The sequence below is a fragment of the Heterocephalus glaber genome, unplaced genomic scaffold, assembly GCF_053883595.1.
Source record: "Heterocephalus glaber isolate CG9 unplaced genomic scaffold, H.glaber_assembly_v1.0 deba00000281, whole genome shotgun sequence".
NCBI classification, from domain to species: domain Eukaryota; kingdom Metazoa; phylum Chordata; class Mammalia; order Rodentia; family Bathyergidae; genus Heterocephalus; species Heterocephalus glaber.
In genome coordinates, this window is record NW_028258139.1 from 7,116,393 (window position 1) to 7,144,296 (window position 27,904).

Below are 27,904 nucleotides of genomic sequence, written 5' to 3' on the forward strand. Positions count from 1 at the left end.
TATGTGCACCCATGTTCATAGCAGTGCAGTTTGTAATAGCTAAAACTTGGAAACAGCCCAAATGCCCATCAACTGGAGACTGGATAAAGAAAATGTGCTTTTTTTATTAAATGGAGTACTACTCAGCCATAAAAAATGAGAAATTAGAGACATTTATAGCTAAGTGGATGCACATTGAGGCGATACTCTTAAGTGAAATAAATAGGACACACATGTATAAGTACCGAATAGTTTCTCTGGTGTGAGAAACTGAAAGTGTAAATTAGGACTAAATGTATGTGAAATAGGAAGAAAAGGGGCAAAGGGGAAGGAAGTGGGAGAGCTAGGGGAAAGGATCAAGGGAATGGGATTAATATGAGAAAATGGAAAAATAGGAACAAAATCTTTGTAAATAGGGAGGACTGGAGGTGTTGAAGGGAGGGCTGGGCAAGGGTGAAAAATAAGAACCAAGAGAGACTATGTAAAGGTGCAAATTTCCAATGATGAATGTCATTATATTGTATACCTAAAATGTATCAATGATTAGAATGAATAATCGATAATGGAAAATAGGAAGAAAAGGGCCAAAGGGGTAGGGGTAGGGGTAGTGGAAGGGGCAGGGGAAAGGAAAGAAGGGAAAGGAAAAATGCTGAGAAATGGAAAAAATGGAAATACAGTCTTTGTAAATAGGGAAGGGTGGAGGGGGTGAAGGGAGGGCTAGGAATGGGGAAAAAATAAGAACCAAGATGCATCACGTAAAGGTACAAGTTCCCAATGAGAAATGTAATTGTGCTGTATACCTACAATGTACCAATAAAAGAATTTAATACAAAGAAAAACTAGCTGAATGTGCTCAGCGTTGTTTCTGCATCCTCTATTCTGTTCCACTGATCCACGTGTCTGTTTTTGTGCCAATACCATGCTGCTTTATTTATCACAATAGCTTTGTAAGGTAACTGGTAAGTCTGGGATTGTGATGCCTCACACTTTGCTCTTTTTCCCAGGACTGTTTTTGCTATTCTGGGTCTCTTCTGGTCCTGTATGAATTTTAGTTTTATTTTCTCCAATTAAGTGAAGAATCCTCATTAAATCTGTATTGCATTAAATCTATATATTAATTGTGAAAGTATGGCCATTTTGACTATATTGGTTCTGCCTATCCAGGAACAGAGGATATCTTTCCATTTTCTGATGTCCTATTTGATTTTTTTTTTTTTAGACTGCTATAGTTTTTACTATACAGATTTTTCACTTCCTTAGTTAGGTTAATTCCTAAGTATTTAATTTTTCTTGGAGATATCATGAATGTTATTTTTTTCCTGATTATATTTTTAAAGATGTTCGTACTTTTTGGCACTACAATATGCTCCTGGCTTATCTTATATATTTTCTGCCCCAGTCTTAGAATCAATGATGTCACCATGGAGCCCTGGTTCCTTTCACTGAACAAAGATATTAAAAACCAAGATTGGTGCTTAAAATTACATGGGTGTCATTCCTTCTAGCTCAACTGACAGAGCAAGCAAATTAATGTGCATGTATTAATCTGTGTATGTACAAACACCATAAGCCTTTCATATACATATATATATATATATATATATATATATATATATATATCTCCATATGAAACTAAAGTGAACTCATGCTGATGTCTCAAACTCTAACCCATCATCACAGGAATAATTCTAGCCTTGCTTCTCTGTAACCTTTCATTCTAACAGCAAGAAACCTGGCCTCCACCATCTGTTATCCATTTACTTAATTGTTCAATTGTTTACATATGTAGTTATTTTAGAATTCTTACCTCATACCCCATGGGAAACAACTTTATCAACTGGAATACAGTGGTTGTATGTTGTTCATTTTATCTTCAGCCTTACAGATTTAGCTCAATTACAAAGTAATTCAGGTCAGTTCCTTCCCTAATCCATTCAAGTCAGTGGAATTATTTCACATACTTACAGCACAGTTAGATTCTCTTGTCATAGGTTGCTCTCTATCCTGGGACTCTACTCATATGATAAATGATTTTTTTAATTTGCATTTTTTAATACATCTTCAGGGTTGATCTCCCAAGGTGAAAGGCTAAAGGTTTTCTATGTATAGAAGGGCTAGGGATGGATTTTGGAGGGCCAGAGTGGCCTGTGGAAAACAGCTGTTTGCCCACCTATATTTACTCCTTCCCTTTATGTCACCTCATATTTGTTTCTCAGATTTTCTGGTTTACCTCCCTATGATACCTCTTGAAATGGAAAGTTATGCATTCACTACATTCTCAGACATGTGATGTCCTTTTCCAATGACATGTGGACAGAAATAATGTGTGTCATTTCCAGACAGATGCTTTTGCAGCTGGCATGGGGCTTCTTTCTTCTTTCCTTCAAATGGTGATGCTCTGTTGGCCTTTGTTCTTGAGGAAAGACAACACATAGAAGGGTTGCAGCTGGTCCTGGATGAACATGTGGCTGTTATGGAAAGCCACTGGGACTGTAGATCTTTGGTTACTGTAGCAAACCTCAGTTTTTAAAGACTTTTTCCTTGATATCAAAGTCACCATATTTTCAACTTGCTCATCAAGCTCTATGAACTGGGAGACTGATCTCTGTTATTTGCATTCATCAGGCTCTTTTCTTCTGGCTTCCAGATTGGTTCTGCCAAGGGGAAGTACCAGTGGAATACTGGAAAAGGAAAGAGAGAGCTCAAAGTATTTTTCCCCTTGTGTTTTCCATGCCAGCTGTGGGTTAGAGATGATTTTGTTTCTCTACCTATAAAGACCTCAGAGGTCTGGTAACTACCTTTTCCTCTTGCTCATTAGACTCAGAGGTACTACCCTTCTGTGGTTTCATTTTAGGTCAAATCTTGTCAATCTTATCGTTTTCCTTAATTTTACAATTTTGTTAAACTTTTTAGTTACCCCCATGTTAGCTGCCTTTCTGTTACTATAACAAATACCTAAGAAAATTTTTAAAAATAAAAATAAAAACATACCTAAGAAAATAAACTTATAAAACGGAAAGATTTATTTTGGCTGTTATTGCTTAGTTCTAAACTATTCCTCAAAATTCTCATGTGTGTGGAAGGTGATTGGATTATTGGGTGCTATATTCATCAGTGGACTCATCCATTGCTTAGTTCAGTAGCTGAGTGTGCCATTAGGAGACGAGGCTTGGTTGGATGTGGGTCACTGAGGACATGACCTGGAAGAGTGTATTCTGGCCCCTGGCTTCTCCATTCTCTCTCTGCTTCCTGGCTGCCATGGGCTGAACTGCTTTCTTCTGCCATTCCCTTCTGCCATTTTTGCCTTGGAGCCATCCTACCATGTACTGAAATTGTAAACCAAAATAAACTTCTCCGCCTTTACATTGTAAGTGTTGAGTATTGTATCCTAGCAACAAGAAGGTGACTAAAATCCTGGCTCACAGTTTTGGATGTTGCAGCTTATGGCCACTTGACTCTTTTGCTTGGTGTCTATGGTAGTAGAATATACCATGGTAGGAACATGTAGCAGAGGAAACCTGTTTACCTCATGGTGACAGGGATGCAAAGAGAGAGAGAGAGGGACTATGGTCCCATATCCCCTTCAAAGGTACACTCCAGGGATCTAACTTCCTCCCACTAGGCCTTATCTCTTAAAGTTTGCACCACCTCCCAATGGGAGCACTGGTTGGCAACCAAGCCTTTAATACGTGGTCCTTTGAGGGGCATTCAAGATCCAAAGTATAGCATCTCCTGAGTCCTGTCTGCTACTCTGCATATTGTTGCAACATGGATGAAATACACAAGAATTACCAGATCAAGCTGTCACCACCCCTGGAAAAGACCTCCCTTTTAATGGGAAGGATAGGTGGCAATAATAGCAGCATCTTAGTGAATTATGGCTAATACAGTACATTATACCTATTGAGGATATTTGCTTTAGCAATCATACATTTGTGAACAAATGTTTATCTTAAATTTGCAATCATTTTCATGACATGTTGAGAATTGCAGAAGGGTTGTTATCCCAAATTCTCAAGAAAAGGAACACCAATTTGGAAACTTAACGACACACTGAGGGCCACCTACAATGAAGCATATAAACAAGTCTGGTCAGTGGAATTTCTCAAATGGCCCCCAAAGATGTCCCACCCTGCTTCCTGGAACCCAAGAACCTGAGGAAGGACTCTTCCTTTCTTATCTAGTGTTCTGTACACAACTGCCCTTCGGATAAGATCATCTTGGGTCCTGTGGGCAGATCATCACGATCCCTTTTTAAAGCAGAGAACTTTCTCTGGCTGCTGGCAGAATTTAGAGAGATTTGAAGTGTGAGGTGGTTTCAAAGCACCACTGCTGGCTTCAGAAAGCTGAGAAAGTTGTCATTTCATCATGTATACTTGGTAGACTTGGTGACCACAAATCTGTACAAACAAGTTTAGGGAAAACCCAAGAAGCTGGCTAAGAGCAACTTGAAGGAAATGATGGCCATTGCTCTTTTGGATCAGGAAACCTCTGCTGTGAAATGCGTGGACTGTATTTTGTTGCCTGTGGCCATCAGTGTCCTGGTTGGAGCTAAACTTGGGTGCCATGCCAACTGGCAGCAAAGCTATGCCACTACCCTAGGCCTTACAGCAATTATCTAAGATGATGGCACCAGCATCTGTCAGAGCACAGCCCAAAGACTACTGGATGCAGGGTCCCAATGCCAAACCCTGCCTTGCTGCACATGTAAATTGGAAGACCTGGGACAAGCCTGTACCAACTTTCATAAACTCCCCCTGGTGAGAGTTATGTACCATGAATTTCAAATACTATACTTGGGGCTACAGGTGTAGGTCAGTGGTAACCACTTGCCTAGCATGTATGAGGCCCTGGATTTGATCCCTGGCACTGAAAAAAGAAATTTCCTTGAGGAAATGTTGAGGAATATTCTGTTAGTACAATCTGTAGCATTTTCACTTTTGTTAACAAGTAGAACTGAGTGTGCATCGTGCTCTTGTAAATAGCAGCTTTTTCCTGAATCTCTGAATTGGACTGACACTAGTCCCTCTATGAGCTCTATCTAGGTCAGCTAAGCTCTGCGCTACTTTACTCAGCTGATTGCAGTTCCCTTACTCATGGGCCAAGTCGCCTCCTGATGGGGAGAATATGAATATAATTTCAGTCAATTATTCAGTCACGCTTGGTCCCAGTGGAGAATGAGGAATCTACATTCTGAATAATTCAGAAGTGCATGGTCTATAGATGTTGTGGGTATGTTAAAATCTGGAACTTAGCATTCTAACTTTTTCACTCAATAGAGGTTTAAGACATTTGTGCATGAGGCCTGTTTTGGCAGTCTATGCTTGAAATGCAATTGCTCATTTTGAATCATTTATTCTAATCCTTGTATGTTAGCTGATTGGTGGCAGGTCTTTTAAAGATAGTATAATTAAAAAATTGTTTATATACACATGGAAACCTTGGATGGCATGCACCATGAGTTTAAGGAATTAGGAAATTACAATAAAAATAAACAGAAGTATAACTATCAGCGATATCAATAAGATCTGAAACAAAGTTACTTCCCTACTCAGTGAAAGAACATTTGATCTGTTCATGCTGAGAAAGAATCTTTGCCAGGTGGCAACCATGCATTAAGGAGAACTGCAAGACAGAAATGAGCTACAGCATGGTTTGATCTACTCAAAGCAGTTTGTAGTAATAAAGTATTTTCCTTTCTTTTAAAAAAATAATGAAAACCATGTCACCTTTGGAATATTATTGTTTCACTAATCTCTCCCAACTCTCTTAACTAGTATTTGGAAGAAAATCCTTTCCTCTTGAAATATCCCATTCTGAATTTAACCATAAAGGAAGGTGACCACCAGAAAGAAACTTTCAGCATGGATATACAAAAGGACCTCAGCTTTTACCTTCCTGCCATGGAAAAGCAGCTGGCCATACTGGTTACTTTATATGAGGTCCACAGGATGGAGACTGATGAGGACAGCACCTTCTAAATTTAGCAAAGAAAGTTTCCTAAAGTGTTGTCTTGTTCTACTTCATTTCCAGCAACAGCTTCAATCCTGTCCAATCCTTTTTCTTAGGGGCATGGAGAGGAGGTGGCAAAACCCAATGCTTTTATATATAATTTTCAAAAATACATATTTGTGTGTGTGCTTAAAAATCAAGGCCCTATATATTTCAGTTCAAGCCTCCTAGAAACCAAATCATGGCTGTTACACACTTGAACAGCTAGTGATAAAAGCAGATTTGACAAAATTTAATTAAAATTAAATGCAACAAATAAAATGACAGGTTTAAACCCTAACATATCAAAAATTATATTAAATGTAAGTGGCTTAAATATAATAATTAAGAGAGATTTTAATTGGCAGAGTAGGTTTTAAAACATGCCTCAACTATATACTGTCAAAAAGAAACTCAATTAAAATTTTACAACAGAGGTTAAAGGAAAAGGAGCCAGAGACTTCCGGGAAGATGGCGGAGTGGTAAGCAGCAGAGAAGGAGCCTCTCCAAGATTTGGTGTCCTGCCACTGGAATATAGTGCCATGAGGTGGAGAAGAAGGGAAGTGGGTCCCCAGGACCCAAGAAGGATCAGAGGTGAGCGTTCAAGTCCACGGGGAGACTGAAGAAAGAGATTTCAACGAAGAGGACACAGGCAGCAACATCGCTCTCACCCAGAGCCCAGATTCCTGGTGTGGGAGTGGCGGGTTGAATCAGCAGAGGCCAGTGACTACTGGTGACCCCAGAGGCCTCCGCGTGGAAACGCACCAGTGGAATGGAGCAGGGGAGGCACCCGACTGCAGCGCCTGGTGAGCTATCTGGGTACCAAGGAGAAGGCTAGGTAGTACCTATAGCTCTTACCTCTCCTTCCTCAAATCTCTCCTGCCTTTTCTCCTATCATCTTGTCTCACTGACCTATACTTCCCCTTTGTCTTCTACTTTTAAAGATTTACATGATTAGATTGGACCTATCCCAGAAAAGAAATAAACCACATACAAATCAGAAAGGAAGAAATAAAACTTCCCTATTTGTAGATATATGATGGCCCATAGAGAAAATCCTCAGAAATGTGTTTTTCTAAAAACATTCGAACTAAAAATGAGTCCAGCAAAGTTGCAAAGTACAAAGGAAACACATAAAAAATTGTATTTCTATATCTAGCAATATACATGTGGAAACTAAAATTTAAAGTATAATGCTATGGTCACTTAAAAAACAGAAAAATCTAATACAATATGTACAAGATTTGTATGCAGAAAGCTATAAAACACTAATGAATGAAAGAAATCCAAGATTTAAAGAAGTATAGGAATATACTTACAGAATTACAGATTAAACATCACAAAATATCATTTCTCCCCAAGTTGACAGAGATTTAATGTAAATCCTATCAATATCCCAGGAACATTTTTGTAGATATAGACAAAATTATTCTAAAACTTAAAGAGTTAAAAATTTTGAAAAAGAGCAAAGTAGGAAAAAAATTCTATGAAATTTTAAAATTTATTAAATATCTGCATTCATCAGATCTTGTAGTATTGATGGCATGATGAGCATACAGATTAATGGAACAGAAGAGAGAAACAAGAAATAGATCCACAGAAGTACAGCCAAAGAATTTTGGACAAAAATGCAAAAGTACTGCCATGGAGAAAGAATAGTTATTTCAACAAATTGGAAATCTATAATTTATAAGAAAAATGAAGCCCAAAATAAACCTCATAATGCATATAAAAATTAATGCAAAATGAATCTTAGATTAAAACATAAAATTTAATACTCCAAAGCTTTTAAGAAAAAATCTTTGGGAACTAGGATATGGGATGAGTTCTCAGACCTAACCTCAAACACATGGTTTATGAAAGAAAAACAAATCAGTGAATTGGACTTCATCAAAAGTAAAAGCTTTTGCTTTGCAATATACTGTTAAAGGGATAAGAAGATGGCTGGCAGACAGTATCTGCAAACCTTGTATCTAATAAAGGCATTCTGTTTATAAAGAACTCTCAAAGCTCAATAATAAAAAATCAAACAGCTGGGAACAGTGCCATATACCTGTGATCCCAGCACTGGGGAGGCTGAGGCAGATGGATTTCCAAGAGATTGAGGCCAGCCTGGGCTACATAGTGAGTTCAAATCCATCCCAACCTACATAGAGGGACCTGTTTATAATAATAATAATAATAATAATAATAATAATAATAGTAATAGTAATAATGATAATAAAACAATCCAGTCAGAAATGAGACACTTCACTAAAGAGGAACATATGAATGACAAGCACATGAAAACATGTTCAACATTATTAGCCAGTAGAGAAATTAAAATTAAGCATATATAAGATATCGGGCTGGGCAAAGATTAAAACTAGACCCATACCTATCACCATGCACTAAACTAAGATCGAAGTGGATTAAAGATCTAAATATTAAGGCAGAAACACCAAACTTGCTGGAAGATAAGTTAGGTAGAACTCTTGAAGACATTGGCATAGGAAAAGACTTTATGAACAAATCTTCAGTAGCACAGGAACTAGCACAAAGAATCAACAACTGGGATCTCATCTTATTTAAAAGATTCTGCACTGCAAGAGAAACCACCAACAGAGCTAAGAGACAACCTACAATGTGGGAAAAACTTTTTAGCAGCTGTACCTCAGACAAAGGTCTACTATTGAGAATATATAAAGAATTGAAAAAAATCAGACCCCCCCCCAAATTCAAACACCCAATTCAAAAATGGGCATCTGAAATGAACAGACATTTCTCCGACAAAGAAGTAAAAGCAGCAAATAAATATATGAAGAAATGTTCAGCATCACTGGTCATCGAGAGATGCAGATGAAAACAATACTGAAATTCCACCTCACTCCACAAAGAGTGGCTGCTATCAAGAAATCAACCAATAACAAATGCTGGCAGGGGTGTGGGGAGAAAGGAACCCTTCTCCATTGTTGGTGGGAGTGCAGACAGGTGCAACCACTGTGGAAATCAGTATGGAGATACCTCAAAGAACTAGGGCTAGAGGTCCCATTTGACCCAGCTATTCCCCTACTGGGAATCTTCCCCAGAGAATTAAAAGAATCATAACACAGCAATATATGTGCACCCATGTTTATAGCAGCACAGTTTGTAATAGCTAAAGCTTGGAAACAGCCCAAGTGCCCATCAACTGGAAACTGGATAAAGAAGACGTGGTTTTTTATAAAATGGAGTACTTACTACTCAGCCATAAAGAACGAGAAACTACAGACATTTATAGCTAAATGGATGCACATTGAGGCCATACTCTTAAGTGAAATAAATAGGACACACATGTGTAAATACCGAATAGTTTCTCTAGTGTGAGAAACTGAAACTGTAAGTAAGGATTAAAATGAATAATTGATAATTTGAAATAGGAAAAGGTCCAAAGGTTTAGTGGTGGTGGGAGGGGAAGGGGAAAGGGAAGAAGGGAAAGGAAAAATTATGAGAAAAGAAAAAAATGGAAATGAAATCTATGTAAATAGGGAAGGGTGGAGGGGATGAGGGGTGCACAGGTAATGGGGGAAAAAATAAGAACTAAGATACATCATCTACAGGTACAAGCACCCAATGATAAACGTAAATGTATTGTACACCTAAAATGTACCAATAAAAGAATTTTTTAAAAAAAGATATTGGGCCAAGGATTTAGCTCAGTGGTTCTGCCACCTGCCTCACAAGTGCAAGGTCTGGAGTTCTATCCCCAGTACCAAAAGAAAAGAATATATAAGATATCACTACACATCTATTACAACTGCTAAAATTAAATATAGTGACTATCATATTGGTGAGAATACATAAAAACAGGATCTCTCATACATTGCTGGTGGCAGTTTGGCATTTTGTTTAAAAATGAAAGATACATTTACAATACTATAAAGCAACTGCACTCCTGAGTATTTATTCCAGAGAAATAAAAGTTTATATCCACACAAAAACTTGTACCTGATTGTTCATAGCAACTTTATTTGTAATAGCCAAAAGCTGTAAACAATCCAAATGTCCTATAATAGGTGAATGTTTAGGCAAACTGTGATACATCTGTACAGTGGAATGCTGCTCACCAGTGACCAGCAAGATCCACATGTTGAGTGAAAACAAAACCAATGTCAAAAAGTCACATACTATATGATTCCATTTATGATAAATTCTTAAAATAATAAAACTGTATGGGCCGGGGTTTTAGCTCAGTGGTTCCGCCGCCTGCCTCGTAAGTGCAAGGACCCGAGTTCGATCCCTGGTACCAAAAATAATAATAATAATAATAATAATGATAATAATAAAACTGTAAAAATGAGGAAAAGATTAGTGGCCAGCAGTTAATGATGACAGGGGAAGTGGCAGCTGGTGGAGAAAACCGTACAGGAGGAAGCTCAGGCAGAGACTTCTTGATGAAGTGATTATTAACCAAACCTATGCATATGATAAAACAGAACTACACGCACATACTTACTTTGATTTCCTGGTTTTGATTTAGTACTTATTTACATAAGATGTAACACCATTGTGGGAAATTAGATGAAAGGTATATGGACCCTCTCTGTACTTTCTTACCCTTTGTACTCTCTTTCCTTTTCTATACAATTATTTCAAAATAAAAGGTTTTTTATCAATAGGGTTTTTATATGCCAGCAACAAATAGTTTGAAAATGTATTCTTTAAAAGAAACACATAAAAATATTTTTAAACAAGTCTAAATGACAAAAGATTAAAAATTTTATGAGAAAAATTCTAAAACTTTTGTTAAAGACTTTTAAAAGAATCAAATAATCATCTAAATACAACAAAGATACTTATATACTTACTTATTTATAGATTCAGTGAAATTTCAACTAAAACCCAACAAGTTTTTTGTGGTAATTGATAAACTTTAAAATATATGTGAAGAGTAAAAGTAAAGAATGGCCAAGATATTCCTGAAGAATATATCAGGACTTACATCACAGATACCAAGAATTACTGTGAAACTACAGAAAGTAGAATAATGTGATAGTGATGCAGAAACAGACAGATTGATTAGGACAGGAGAAAAGCTGGCCCAGACCAGTATATGCATGGAAACTTCTGGTGTCTGAGCCTGCGTTACATATTAGTAGAGACAAGATAGGTTGTTTAGTAAACAGTGCTGGAACATTGGTTATACATTTGGAAAAAAATAAATCAGATTCTTAGTACACCCTGTACACAACAGTATTAAAGACCAATGAGAAAGGCAAAACTATAAAATTGAAAAGACAAAATATGAACATATTGAGGCAATGAAGGATTTCTTAAAATACCAAAGCTAAAACATAAAAGACTGGTGATTTCTAACTAGGCATGGTGTCACATGCTTGTAATCCTAGCATTTGGGGAGGCTGAGGAAAGAAGTTAGAAAGTTAGCAGCTTAGTGAGACCTTGTCTCAAAATAAAAATAAAAGAGGGCTAAGGTTATACCAAAGGCCCTAGGTTCAATCTCCAGTACTGGAATACATACACACCCGCATGTGCATGCATGCAGACATGCAGTTTCTACTAAATTAAAATTTCAAAATTATATTCTGTAAAAAGATACTAAAAATGGATGAAAAGAAAAGCGAATATCTAGGAGAAGAAACTGTTAGAAGTTATAACTAAGGATTACTGTCTAGAACATACACATAAAGAACTATATTAAGTAAAAAAACGTACAAACAATTCCAATATGAAAATCGGGGAGGGCCGGGGATTTAGCTCAGTGGTTCTGCCACCTGGCCTTGGAAGCACAAGGTCCTGAGTTCAATCACCAGTACCAAAGAAAGAAAAAGAAAATGGGGGAAATGTTACAAAACACTTCACAGACAGAAATAAAAAACTGCTCATATGAAAATATACCCAATATATATTAACAACCACAAAGAGAAACCACTTCCACCACACTCACCATACCTACTAGATTGGCAAAGATTTTAACATCTGACAGTGTCAACACTTGGAAGGGATGAGGAACATCTAGGAGTTGTACGTGCTTCTAGCAGAGAGTTAACTCCATCAGTTTGGAAACCAATTTGGCAGAATCTAGGAAATGTAAATGTATAAACTCTATGACTTGACTGCTTGGTAAGAAAGTACCTTGCAAAGATGTTGCCTACATACACAAGGAGATATAAAAGAATGTTCTTGTGGCTGTCTTTGTAATAGCAGAAAACTAGGCATAAATCAGATCCCCATCAGCAAAAGAATTGTGTATTCCTTCAACTGAAATTTATATGACAGTGAAAATGAACAAACTATAATTACATAAAATAACATGGATTATCTTGGGTACAAAAAAATTTAGTAGAATGGGGAAGTCACAGAAGAATACATACATGGTTATGTAACCAATACATGGTTCTATTTATTTTAAGTTCAAAAGTAAGAAAAACACAAACTAAATATTCTTTATGACAAAATATGTACATGGTACAACTGCAAAAAAAAAATCAAAAGGTAAACCTAAGATTTAGGTATTAGAAGGAATGTCTCAGGAAGGAATCCACAGACACAAAGAGGATGGTAGTCACTTGCCTAAACGAGATGAGTTTATTGACATTGAACATGTAATTATGTGTATATTATACAGAGTTTGAAAACAACAAAAATAAGGGAAAAGGAAACCAAAAGTCTCTTGGGAACCACTTTATCCTCACTAGAAAGGATGGAGAAAAAGAAGACAACTTCCCGAAGATGCTCCATCTGATGACCCTTCTGTCCTCAAGTAGCTGCTTCACACTGTCCCTCCCCCGTGAACTCAGCGCACACACACGCGCACACACACACACACACACACACACACACGGCATCATTTTCTGAATTTGAGGAGTAGATTAATGGAGCATACAGGCTGCTCATTGCCAGCAAAGGCAGGCAGGGGAGGAGCGGAAAGAAAGAGTGGAGAACAATCCCTTGGCCACCACTCTGCACCGTGGTCTGCAGCTACAAGGTCCCTTCCATTTGCCCTATGTGTGATAAAAAGGTCCCACCAGAGTGCTTGTGTCTGTTAGTCATCCAATTCTTCCTCTGTGTGAACTCCACTATATATAAACCTGACAGAGTGGAGAAGAGAGGAGATAAAGAGAGAGGAGGGATTCCCAACCCTGCATGCTCCTTCTCTCCTCCCAAACTGTTTTCTCTTATGCTAGATTCTAGCTCAGAGAAAGATACCCTCCTAGTCACCGTAATTACATTTCATTTGTTCCAAGTGAAAGTACGTGAGGAGGAAAAAAAGAGATGATATTGAGTGGGGGCTGGAAATGACAAGGTCCAGTGGCAGTGAAGAGACTCTAAATTAGTTCACAGTCACAACACAGCCCTGTCCTGGCCATGCCATTTCGAGTGGAGTCAAGAGACTTGTTTTGGAGCAGCTCCTAAAACCCTATCCTCAGCTACTCATTGTGAACTAAGTCTCCTAGCACTCTGTTCACAAACTCTCCCCACACCAAAATCTTTATACACCAAAGTCAGTTGAAATCACCTGTGACTTTGGGTCCCAGACACTCACATCACCCCACCACCCCCCAGAAGCTACGAATGTCCCTGGTGCCAGGAATCTATGGGAGGGAAATTCCTCTCTTATCATAGGGAAGCCCACCGAAAGAGGCAGCCCTCACCAGACCTCTCCTTATCTCCTCTGTGAGGGAACAAGAATTATGGTGTCTTGTGAAGCAGTGTTTTCCAGCGGAATCAAGGGAAACTGTCCGTTTGTGCTCTGACCCTTTGCAAAATTGCTGCTGGGATCCTTTCTTGTCTAGCGAAAAATTCCAGCACAGCACTTGTAAAAGACAGATTGTAAAATACTCTTTATGTCTTGTTCAGATCTTCAAAGCTCCCCAGTCAAAGCTTTGGGCTTGATAGAGTCCAGCTAGCTCCACCAGTGAGTACTATGGGTCTTTGGGACCAGGGGACATGGCTGTTTATTTGCAAATGTGAGCTACAGTCAGAGGAGACTGGCAGCAGACTCCAGATGCCCACATCATCTTTCCATTCCCCCTTGTACCTCTCACATGAGAGAAAAAATAATAGTGCTGGCAAAAAAGGAATAAGACAAAATAAGCCCATTTTATTTGAATCCATCAGAGAGGTTTAGTACTTTTCTCCTAAAATATTCATCCATAAATATTATATAGATAGAAAGGCTTGCAACAGTTGCTTCTATTTCTTCTCACAGCCTCAAAACAAACTACACATGGTATCACGGAGGCATCAGAGAACTTGAAGCAGAAATCTTCAGTTTTCAAATAGTCATTAAATTTTAGCCACCTTTTTTCATTATTTAGAAGGTCAGAGGGTCAAGTTATCAGAAGAAAGCAGGGCAGAGGCATTTAAAGCTACAATGGAATTGTCCACTACATGTTTCTAATACTCTGGCAGGAATAATGCCATCCAACTACACCTAGATGACAGCACTGTGATCAATTTGTCCTAAAAGAAAATTTTTTAAATGTGTGGCATTTTGGGAAAAATCTATCAATGAAGAGTATCACTTTTATAAAAAAAAGCAATAGGGGCCAGGGATTTAGCTCAATGGTTCCGGCGCCTGCCTTGCAAGCTCAGGGTCCCGAGTTCAATCCCCAGTACCAAAAAAAAGAGTAAAGTTTTGTAACCAGAAATACAAAAGGGTCCATCCAAGAAGGAGCTAGTGAAGTAATGAGATAGAGGTAGATATGGGTAAGAGAAGGAAGGTAGGAAGGAAGGAAGGAAGGAAGGAAGGAAGGAAGGAAGGAAGGAGAGAGAGAAACTGAACAAAGCAGATATTTGAGGGCTTATACTGCACTGAAGTTTAACTACCTGGATGATCCAAATGGCCATAATTTACCATTACTTCCACTAAGAAACTTCTTCTAAAAGTACAAATCTAATTAGTTAAAAGAATGGAAAACAAGCACTCAGAGAAATACTTGTACATACAACAATCAAAAGGTGGACTCAAATTTCCATCAATGAATAAACAGCTAAACACCACGTATGGATGGTCACACATTCAGGGGTGCAAGACAGAGTTGGGGGTGAGGAAAAGATACCAAAGATGTGACCTGCTGGAAAGCACTCTAAGCACACCAAGAGAAAGACCAGTGCATAAAACCCCAGTGCCAATCACTCTTATGTCTAAGTACAATGCATAGTTCAAGCAAGTGAATATTAAATTAATATGAGAGGGCTGAAGTGGTATTTACAGGAGGCAGTGGAACATGGTAAAGTTTATTAAATGTAAATAAAAGGCTTTGATGTGCTTTGGGCTTCTGACTAAAGACAAAAATGCCATCTCAGGAATAGGTAGATAGATAGATAGATAGATAGATAGATAGATAGATAGATAGATAATAGATAGATGATATATATAGATACAGATATATAGATTTTAATATATATTTGTCTGTGTGATCTTGTCAATAATTCCATAACATTATTAACTGTACCTCTCTGGTTTATGGCTTGTCGTACAGGAAAGCCCAGTCCCTTCTCCTGCTCAATTCCTGCAGAAGCACCCAGTGGTCACCTTTCACCCATCTTCCCAGGGTTATCCACAGTGAGATAGTGGACACTGTTGTCTCTTCATAATAGTCAATCAGGCTAAAAGAGTCCAGACTTCCATACTCATGAAAGTTACCTATCTGTGCAACTGGAAATTCCGAACATATCTGAAACATTTCTTTGTTTCCAAAGTATGAGCATCTTTCAAATGTATGAAACAAAGAAATGACAAGCCAGATGAAAGACACAATGAGAACAAATCCTGAGTCTCCAAGCCCACTGAAAGTCAGATTTCTAGTACAGAGTAGAGCACGGCATTTCAGAGCTCCCTCCCCAGGCAAACAGCTGTGTGGATAAAGGACAACTTCACACTTGCAGCAATATTCTGTCTCTCTCCAGTAGATACTGGCACCTCAGCAAAGGGCAGGTGATGAATAGGAAAGGAGACTGTGCACTGGACCTAAACCACTCATGAAGGTAGAAAGTAACAAAATAGAGAACAGGCCAAAGTACCAAGGGGTGACTAGTGTCATAGCCCTCCCACTGGAAGCCCAAGCTTCATTTTCCACTTTGATTTTGGAACAGTCCCCTGATTACCAGACAGGTACCCATTCTTGGCATGTCATATTCACCCTTATCTATTATGTACCTGTGCTAGTTTGGGTTTTGAATGAATGTTAATAGCTAAATCTTGGAACCTGCCTATATGTCCATCAACAAATGAATGTGGTGTTTACACACAATGAGGTACTTCTCTACCATAAAGAAGGATGAACTTAAGTCTTTTGTAGGAAAATTGATGCACATTGAGACCATAATGTTAACTGAAATAAATCAGACACCTGAGCTGAAGCATCACATGGTTTCTCTTTTATGAGATCCCCAAAATATAAATAAAGAGCATAAAAGATAGATAATGGGAAGTAGGGAGATAGCTCTTTCTTAAATGGGAAGGAAGGAGGGGAGGGGAAAGGGATGACAAAAAATTAAGATGTGTTATGGACATGTACCAACTCCCCACAAGGAATGTAATCATTAAGTACTCCAAACATGCAGTAATTAAATTTTTTTTAAAAAAACTAGTTTTCACAATCTCAAATAAATAAATAAATAATAAAGGCTTCACAAGGGCAATGCTATTGACAGGTGGTGATACCTGTTGGAAGTGGGCCTTGTGGACGGTCCTTAGGTCATTAAGAGTGTGCCCTTGAAGGGAATTGTTGGACCCGACTTCTTCCTCTTCATCTCTTTGCTTCCAGGATGCACACTCTACCATTGCCATCTAGCACCTGCATCAGAGGCCTAAAACTAATAGGTCCACCCGTTAGCAGAGATACAGCTATTGCATGTAGTGCATATTAGCCATTAGTCAATACCTGGGTACCTTAATGTTTACATCGTAATTGATAGTTTCTTCTCTAGGAATAAGGGTAGTATATAACTGGTTCTTATGGTATGTTAATACCTAATTTGTCTTGGACAATGTTACTGTAGCTGTTTTGCTTAATATTAATAGGGTCACATAATTGTCACTATTTTTCTGTCAGCCAACACTCAGATTGCCTTTGTGACATTAACAATACTAGAGTACATTCTGAGAGAACTTGGTTGCTGGACTAACTAAACTGCATCCTACTTTGCCCAAATAACCAAAGTGGTCAAATCTTGAGGCTGTGGCAAAGGATTATAGTTACCCAGGCCCAAAGTACATGACTGAAAAGCAACTAAAGATATCTCTATACTAGCAACACAGTCATGAGACTATAAACATCCACAAAACTCAGCACAGGGCAGTGAAGCTCAGCCGGACCCAGCACCCGGAAGGAAGCTCCCCTGCTGCCATCCCAGACTCCTAGGGCCAAGAAGGTGAGCCAGTCCCAGCACCCGAAAGGAAGCTCCCCACCTCCATCCCAGGCTCCTAGGGCAGTGAAGCTCAGCCAGTCCCAGCACCTGGAAGGAAGCTCCCCCACTGCCATCCTAGGCTCCTAGGGCCAAGAAGGTGAGCCAGTCCCAGCACCTGGAAGGAAGCTCCCTGCCTCCATCCCAAGCTCCTAAGGCAGAGAAGCTGAGCAGGTCCCAGCACCTGGAAGGAAGCTCCCCCGCTGCCATCCCAAGATCCTAGGGCACAGATGGTGAGACACGTGGGTGCCAGAAGCACACACACACACACACCCCTCTGTGGAAATGAGAAGACACATAAACAAGCCTCAAAACACACTTCGAGATCACCTACAGCAACCCCAAAGGGAAACGAGATGGAACACTCTGATACTCAACCACCTGGACTCTCTGAACTGGCAACAAAAGAGGATCTGGGAAAAATGAAATCAGAAATAATTACTCAGGTAACAGCAAAGATTTTGCTCATGGTGCAAGACATGATTGATAAATCTAGAGAGGACACAGATAAAAAAATAGAGGATCTGAGGAACATGATGGAATCCCAACATAGGAAACAAGTGGAATCCATAAAACAGATGCAAATAGATTTCCAGGACATGAAAAACTCCATTGAAAGTCTACACAGCAGAATGAGCAAATGTGAGGACAGAATTTCAGATATAGAAGATAAGATTGCAATTAATGACCAGGAAAAGAAAAATTGCTTCAAAATTATAAGGGAACATGAGAAATTAATCCAGCAGCTGCTAGATGATGTAAAGAAGAATAACATAAGACTAAGTGGAGTCAATGAAGAAACAGGAGAGAGTGGAGATGACATAAAAAAATCTCTTCACAAAAATAATGGTAGAAAACTTCCCAAGCAGGGGAAAAGAGCTTGACGTACAGATAAGTGATGCATATAAGACTCCAAATAGCCTTGATCAAAAAAAATCTACACATAGGCATATTATTGTTAAGATTCCAGAAACACAACAGAAGAACAATGGTCTACAAGCAGTTAGAGAAAAGAAACAAATCACATACAAAGGAAAGCCCATCAGAATCACAGCAGACTTCTCAACACAAACCATCAAGGCAGGAAGAGCTTGGAGTGACATATTCCAAGCCCTAAAAGAAAACAGCCTCCAGCCCAGATTGATGTACCCTACAAAACTATCTTTCAAAATGGATGGAGAAATAAGAGACTTTCATGACAAAGAGCACCTTAGGAACTTTGTGAATACCAAACCAGCACTCCAAAAAATTTTACACAATATCCTAGGAACAGACATTGAGGATCACAACCCCAGGAAGCAAAGCAGAATGAACCCATCTGGCATGACAAGAAATTAAATGAAAAGGGGGAGAGCCCAACAAAAAGAAAAAGTCATGGCAATGACAAGTCAATACGTTTCAGTTATAACCATCAACATTAATGGTCTCAATTTGCCAATCAAAAGAAATAGACTGGCAGAATGGGTCAAGAAGCAAAATCCAACAATATGCTGCATACAAGAAACACACTTAATTCAAAAGGAAACTCGTAGACTGAAAGTTAAACAGTGGAAAACAATACTCCATGCAACGGGAACCCGAAAAAAAGCAGGAGTAGCTATCCTCTTTGCAGATCAAGTAGATTTCAAACCAACACTGATGAAGAGAGACGAAGAAGGACACTACATCCTTGTAAAGGGAAGAATCCAAGAGGAAGAGATGACAATCATAAATATCTATGCACCAAACACTAGTGCACCCAACTATATAAAACAAATACTAAAGGACATGAAAAGTCATATATACACTAATACAATTGTAGTGCGGGACCTCAACACCCCACTGGCACAAATAGATAGATCAACTAGACAAAAAAAAAAGTAATGAAATACTAGAACTCAATCAAACTCCTGAACAAACGAACTTAACAGATGATAACAGAGTCTTCCACCCCACAAAATCAGAATACACATTCTTCTCAGCTGCACATGGGTCATTCTCCAAAATAGACCACATACTCACACATAGAACATGTTTAAGTAAGTGCAATGGAATTGAAGTTATCCCCTGTATATTATCAGACCATAGTGCAATGAAATTGGAGATCCATAGCAAAAGAAACTCAAAAAATTTCATAAATACATGGAAATTGAACAACACACTTCTGAATAACCAATGGGTCACAGAAGAAATTAAAGAATAAATCAGACAGTTCCTTCAATTAAATGACAATGACAGTACAACATATGGGAATCTATGGGACACAATGAAAGCAGTCTTATGAGGGAAATTCATAGCAGTGACTACACATATTAGGAAAACAGAACGAGCCCAATTAAACAATCTGATGCTGAACCTCAAGCTTCTAGAAAAAGAAGAGCAGGACAACCCCAGAGCTCATACAAGGGAGGAAATTATAAAGATCAGAGGAGAAATCAATGCAATGGAGACTAAGAGAATGATACAAAAAAATCAATGAAGCTAAGAGTTGGTTCTTCAAAAGAATCAACAAAATTGACAAACCCTTAGCCAACCTTGTCAGAAAAAGGAAAGAAAAGGCCCAAATCCATGCAATTAGGAATGAAAAGGGTGAAATTACAACAGACCCAGCAGAAATCCAGAGGATCATCAATACCTACTTCCAGAACCTATACGCCAGTAAGATGGACAACACAGAACAAATGGACAGATTCCTAGATATATATGAATTACCAAAGTTGAACGAAGGAGACCTAAAAATTCTGAACAACCCAATATCAACCAATGAAATTGAAAATGTAATTAAAAACTTATCAACTAAGAAAAGCCTGGGCACTGATGGCTTCACTGCTGAATTCTACAAGACATTTAGAGAAGAACTGCTGCCACTCCTGTTTAAACTCTTCAATGAAATTGAAAGGGAAGTAATACTCCCAAATTCATTCCTGGAAGCAGTCATCACCTTGATCCCCAAAGCAGAGAAAGACCCAACTGAAAAAGAGAACTATAGGCCAATCTCACTAATGAACATAAATGCAAAACTCCTTAATAAGATAATGGCAAATAGAAGATCATCAAGAAGATCATACACCCTGATCAAGTGGAATGCATCCCAGGGATGCAGGGATGGTTCAACATATGCAAATCAATCAATGTAATACACTATATCAATAGAGCCAAGGTCAAAAACCATATGATTATCTCTATAGATGCAGAAAAAGCATTTGACAAAATCCAACATGCATTTATGATAAAAACCCTACAAAAAATTGGAATAGATGGTCTCTACCTCAAACTGATAGAAGCCATCTATGAAAAACCAACAGCCAATAGCATACTAAATGGTCAAAAACTGAAATCCTTCATACTAAAATCAGGAACAAGACAAAGATGTCCACTATCACCACTCTTGTTCAATATAGTTCTAAAAACATTAGCCATGCCAATTAGACAAGAGAAAGAAATAAAAGGAATAAAGATAGGAAATGAACAAGTCAAACTGTCATTATTTTCAGATGACATGATACTGTATATAGAAGACCCCAAGAACTTCACCAAAAGTCTTCTAGACTTAATAACCAAATTCAGTCAAGTAGCTGGTTACAAGGTCAACACACAAAAATCAATAGCTTTCCTCTACACAAATGACAGACTCACTGAGAGAGAAATAGGACAAATAATTCCTTTCACAATAGCATCCAAAAAACTGAAATACCTAGGAATCAACCTAACAAAAGAAATCAAAGACCTCTTCTCTGAAAACTATAGCACTCTGAAAAGAGACTGAAGATGATATCAGAAAACGGACAGACATCCCCTGCTCCTGGGTAGGAAGAATTGATATAGTGAAAATGGCCATACTTCCAAAACTGCTACATAGATTTAATGCAATTCCAGTTGAGATCCCAACAGCATACTTCATGGACCTTGAGTAAACAATCCAAAAATTCATTTGGAACAAGAAGAGACCCAGAATAGCAAAAGCAATTCTAGGTAACAGAGACATGGCAGGGGGTATCACAATCCCCAACCTGAAACTATACTACAAAGCCACTGTGATAAAAACAGCATGGTACTGGCAAAGAAACAGACCTGAGGACCAATGGAACAGATTAGAAGATGCAGAAACAACGCCAGACACACTCAGCCATCTCATCTTCAATAAAGGAGCCAAACACCCTCACTGGAGGAAAGATAGCCTCTTTAATAAATGGTGCTGGAAAAACTGGGCTTCAACTTGCCAAAGATTAAAACTAGACCTATACCTCTCACTATGCACTAAACTAAAATCAAAATGGATTAAAGATCTAAATATTAAAATAGAAACTCTGAACCAGTTGGAACAGAGGTTAAGTAGAACTCTTGAAGACTTTGGTGTAGGAAAAGATTTTATGAACAAAACCTCAGTTGCCCGTGAACTAGCACAAACAATCAACAAGTGGGATCTCTTCTCATTAAAAAGCTTCTGCACAGCAAGAGAAACCACCAGCAGTGTGAAGAGAACCCACAATGTGGGAAAAAATCTTCACCTGCTTTTCCTTAGACAAAGGTCTACTATCTCAAATCTATAAAGAACTTAAAAAGATCAGACCTCCCAAATTTAAAAACCCAATCCAAAAATGGCCATCTGAAATGAACAGACATTTCTCAGACAAAGAAGTAGAAATAGCAAATAAATACATGAAAAAATGTTCAACATCACTGGTCACTGTAGAGATGCAAATGAAAACAACACTGAGATTCCACCTCACTCCAGAAAGAATGGCTGCTATCATGAAATCCATCAATAACAAATGCTGGCAGGGCTGCGGGGAAAGAGGAACCTCTCTCCACTGCTGGTGGGAGTGTAGACTGGTGCAACCACTGTGGAAATCAGTACAGAGATACCTCAAAGAACTAGGACTGGAAGTCCCATTTGACCCTGCTATTCCACTTCTGGGGATCTTCCCCAAAGAATTAAAAGAATCATACCACAGTGATATATGTGCACCCATGTTCATAGCAGCACAGTTTGTAATAGCTAAACCTTGGAAACAGCCCAAATGCCCATCAACTGGAGACTGGATAAAGAAAATGTGCTTTTTTTATTAAATGGAGTACGACTTAGCCATAAAAAATGAGAAATTAGAGACATTTAGAGGGAAGTGGATGCACATTGAGGAGATACTCTTAAGTGAAATAAATAGGACACACATGTATAAATACCAAATTGTTTCTCTGGTGTGAGAAACTGAAAGTGTAAATAAGGACTAAAATGTATAATAGGTAATGTGAAATAGGAAGAAAGGGGGCAAAGGGGAAGGAAGTGGGAGGGCTAGGGGAAAGGATAGAAGGGAATGGGATTAATATGAGAAAATGAGAAGATACATAAACAAGCCTCAAAAACAGACTTCCAGATCACCTACAGCAACCCCAAAGGGAAATGAGATGGAACACTCTGATACTCAACCACCTGAACCCACTGAACTGGCAACAAAAGGGGATCTGGAAAAAATCAAATCAGAAATAATTTCTCAGATAACAGCAGAGATTGTGTCCATAGTGCAAAACATGATTCATAAATCTAGAGAGGAGCTGAGGAACATGATGGAATCCCAACATAGGAAACAAACGGAATCCATAAAACAGATGCAAATAGATTTGCAGGACATGAAAAACTCCATTAAAATGGCACAGTTTTTCCTTCCAACAACATACTCAACACCAGTCAAAAGTCTACAAAGTCTTTTACAAAGACTGTATTTCCATTTCTCATCATTTTTCCTTTCCCTTCTTTCCTTTCCCCTGCCCCTCCCACTACCCTTACCCTACCCCTTTGGACCTTTTCTTCCTATTTTACATTATCAATTATTCATTCTAATCATTGGTACATTTTAGGTATACAATATAATGACATTCATCATTGGAAATTTGCACCTTTACATAATCTCTCTTGGTTCTTATTTTTCACCCTTACCCAGCCCTCCCTTCAACCCCTCCATTCCTCCCTATTTACAAAGATTTTGTTCCTATTTTTCCATTTTCTCATTATGTCTCCATCAATTTTGAAAGATAATTTTGCAGGATACATCAATCTGGCTTGGAGAATGTTTTCTTTTAGGGCTCGGAATATGTCACTCCAAGCTCTTCTTCCCTTGATGGTTTGTGTTGAGAAGTTTGCTGTGATTCTGATGGGCTTTCCTTTGTATGTGATTTGTTTCTTTTCTCTGACTGCTTGGAGCACTTTGTTCTTCTGTTGTGTTTCTGGAATCTTAACAATTATATGCCTATGTGTAGATTTTTTTTGATCAAGGTATTTGGAGTCCTATATGCCTCACTTATCTGTATGTCAAGCTCTTTTCCCTTGCTTGGGAAATTTTCTGCCCTTACTTCTGTGAAGAGATTTTTTATGTCATCTGCACTCTCTCCTGTTTCTTCATTGAGCCCAATCAGTCTTATGTTATTCTTCTTTGCATCATCCAGCAGCTGCTGGATTGATTTCTCATGTTCCCTTATAATTTTGAAGCAATTTTTCTTTTCCTGGTCACTAATTGCAATCTTATCTTCTATATCTGAAATTCTGTCCTCACATTGACTCATTCTGCTGTGTAGACTTTCAATGGAGTTTTTCATGTCCTGGAAATCTATTTGCATCTGTTTTATGGATTCCATTTGTTTCTTATGTTGGGATTCCATCATGTTCCTGAGCTCTTCTCTAGATTTATTAATCATGTCTTGCACTAGGGGCACAATTTCTCCTGTTATCTGAGAAATTATTTCTGATTTCATTTTTTCCAGATCCCCTTTTGTTGCCAGTTCAGTGGGTCCAGGTGGTTGAGTATCAGAGTGTTCCATCTCATTTCCCTTTGGGGTTGCTGTAGGTGATCTGGAAGTCTGGTTTTGAGACTTATTTACGTGTTTTCTCATTTCGACTGGGGCGGGGGGCTGTTAGCGCCTGCACGGATTACCTCCTCTGAGGTGGGTGAGGTGGGACAGGGGCCGGGAGCAGCGGTAGGGATGGTGGCTAAGAAGCCCCTCCCTCTGGGCCGGGAACAGTGGGACTCAGTACCTTGGTCTGGTGGTCTGGTGTCCTCTGCGCCTTGGTAATGTGGAATCAGGTGGCTGCCTGTCTGCCTTGGGGTGATTCGGCGTCTTCCGCGTGACTCAGGACCTCGGTAGGGCGTCAACTGTGCCATTTTAATTGACAATGATCAGTCGAAATCATGCTGTGTTAACTGCTAACTTTTCTGTAACTAACTTGCAGCAAACAGGTGAAATTCCTACTTTAACAATAAAAGATAATTCTAAGTATGGTACATTTGTTAATGAGGGAAAAATTGCAGAATGGCCTTTCTCGAACTTGGAAGACGGGATAGTTACCTCTGGAGTGTTTGAAAGTAAATTCAGAGTAGAATATGAGCCTTTGGTTGCATGCTCTCCTCTTGTTTAGATGTCTCTGGGAAAACTGCTTTAAGTCAAGCTATATTACAACTTGGAGGACTTACAGTAAACAATTGGACAGAAGAATGTATTCATTCACCTTGTTATGGTATCAGTTAAAGTTATCATTAAACTATGTGCACTTATTTGTGAACATCCGATTGTAAAGCCAGAATATTTTACTGAATTTGTTAAAGCAGTTCAGTCCAAGAAACAGCCTCCAAATATTGGAAGTTTTTACCCACCTGTTGATGAACCAGCCATTGGAAGTAAAAATATTAATCTGTCAGGATGACAGGAAAGAAAACAAATCTTCAAAGGGAAAACATTTGTATTTTTAAATGCCGAACAGCATAAGAAATTAAGTTCAGCAGTTGTTTTTGGAGGTGGAGAAGCTAGGTTGTTAACCAAAGAAAATGAAGAAGTTTTTTTTCAGCTCCTGGAATTTGTGTTGTTGACATAGGAATAACAAATACACAGATCTTAATTCCCAACTCCCAGGAAAAATGGATTCACTCAATTATGGATATACTCCAAAGGCAGGGTCTTAGACCTATTCCTGAAGCAGAAATTGGATTGGCAGTTATTTTCATGACTACAGAGAATTACTGTGATCCTCAGGGCCAGCCAAGCATAGGATTAAAGACAAAGACTCCAAGGCCAAGCCTTTCACAAGACTGGTCAGTCAGTGAAAAACTCATGTCAAGTGCTCCTGAGAACACTGCAACATATGTAGCTGACACAGAATCAGACCAGGCACATATATGTATGTATTCAAGTGAAAAGCCAAAAGAAATAAAAATCTCCAAAATGGAACAAAAATGTGGATCATCTTCACAAGAAATGTCCATTATAAAAGAAGACCCCAAAACAAGCTCCAATAATAACATAGCATCAAATACTCTGGTTAGGGCAAATATCCAAAACTATCAGCTTTCACCAACTAAATTCCCAAGTGTAAATAAAAGTAGAGATCGTGCTTCTCAGCAACAGACAAATACCATTAGAAACTACTTTCAGCCATCTCTCAAAAAAAAGGGAAAGGGATGAAGAAAACCAAGAAATGTCTTCATCCAAATCAGCAAGAATAGAAATGTCTTGTTCTCTTTTAAAACAAATACAACCTGCTATAACCTCACTATGGAAAAATAAAATGCAAAATCTATCTCAGAATGAACCTATGGACCCAAAGTCAGAAAACTTATTTACAGATGATGAAGATTTAAAATCCAGTGTGAAAAACTGACAGTAAATCTGTTTCTACAGAAAGTCTAAGATCAAAAAGAAGAAAAGAAATTGATTTGGCCATAGAAGATGAACCATTGGAGCAGTTATTCAAGAACACAAGACCAGAGTTAGAAATTGAAGTGAAAGTTGAAAAACAAGAAGAAGATGTCAACATTAGAAAAAAGCCAAGATTGGATATAGAAACAAATAACAATTTTGATGATAAAATAATACCAGAAAGTGACAAAATACCTCAGGAAAGTGAAGTTGGGAAGAAATGTGAGCTCAAGAAAGAATCACTGTGGTCAACTAAAGAAATACCTAATAATGATGAACCTCAGGACAGCAGTGAGATGCTTCCAAAAAAGCTGTTAATGACTGAATTTGGATCAATGGTGGTTAATAACTGCACTTACAGAAATCTGTGTGGGATCAATAATGATCATGGTCATCAACTACAGAATTTCAAGAAATTCAAAAAGGTCGCCTTTCCTGGAGCAGGTAAACTTCCGCACATCATTGCAGGATCAGATCTAACAGCTCATCATGCTCGAAAGAATGCAGAATCAGAAGACTGGTTGAGACAGGAAATGGAGGTACAAAAGCAGCATGCAAAGGAGAGTCTCTTGCTGATGATCTCTTTAGGTATAATCCTAATGTTAAAAGGAGGAGATAACTGAGAACTTTAAAAAGAAACTATGAGCCGTCACCTGCCTCACAAGCACAAGGTCCCAAGTTTGATCCCTGGTACCAAAAAAAAAAAAAAAAAAAGAAAATTATGAAAACAAGCTCCCAAGCAAGCATTTACTTCAGGCTGAGATACATGAATACAGTGTATGGAAGAGATTTAACTTTTTGTGGCCCAGATTTGTTAAATAAAATGAACAAAAAAATTAAAAGTAATAAATAAAAGTGTACCTTGACTTAGTACATTTACATATTTTATATGTTCTTTGGCCTGTTAGTCTACTTTTCAATCTGTGTATATATAATAATTAATGTTATAAGGTCTTATAAGAAATAAATGAATCTGATGATGGAAAAATAAATGGGGGATGGAGTGAGGGTGGAAAAAGAAAGGAACTGAAATGAAACGTGTTATGTGCATGTACCCATCCTGTACAGTGAATGTAGTCATTATGTACTGCAAACATGTACTAATAAAAGTAAAAAAAAAAAATAAGTTACTTATCTCAGGTATTACACTATAGCAGTGGAAAGCTGACTGACAGACACAGTATTGTTCCCAGGATAAGAAGATAAAATTTTTTACTTATGGAAACATACAGCTTCTCAAACCCTACCTGTTTTTCTTCAAGGCTATCTTCAGAAACACATTAATATGCCTCCTCTGTGCTTCATTAATATTCATACTGAGAGAAATAGTGACATCTTGCCAGGGACACTAAATGAGTGACCAGTGGAAAAAGAGAAGGAGTCTCTCCCCCTTCCAATCAATTCTTGCTCCAGAGATGGAGAATGACCAGGAGGCTGGCTGTTCCTGTCTCTCTGGCCTTCGAGTGATGTCATCTCACAGTTCATTAACTGAGCCCAGCCCACACACTTCCCCAAGTCACATACACGCCCTTGGCAGACCAGAATCTTGTTCTCTCAATGCCTAGGCTGGGCCAGACTCTGCCATGGGCCCTTGGTTCCTGAAAAAGTTCAGAGAACAAAGAAGACACCTGCACACAGAAGGGGCAGTGACTGACTACTCCTGGAAAACCCAGAGCTCAACAAGCAGCCCTCATCTCTGCAGGTGATGGCAATGACACAAGTGTCCCTCTTCATGGATGCCTCAGCTGTGTCTGTACCAACCAGCAGGAACTGGTAGAGTGGGGGATACAGAAGCTTATGTGCAGTGACCCCTGCGTGGTGGCACACACTTGTAATCCCAGCACTTGGGAGACTGAGGCAGGAGGATTATTTCAAGTTCAAG

General features: G+C 38.6%; 1 long non-coding RNA gene and 1 pseudogene across 1 annotated transcript in view; one reads left to right on the top strand and one right to left on the bottom strand.

Annotated features, from left to right (window-relative positions):
* LOC147830200 (uncharacterized) overlaps positions 1-27,904 on the bottom strand; it is a 75,029-nt gene that overhangs the window by 16,691 nt on the left and 30,434 nt on the right. The window lies entirely within an intron of this gene.
* Positions 12,471-26,641, top strand: LOC147830201 (nibrin pseudogene; annotated as a pseudogene).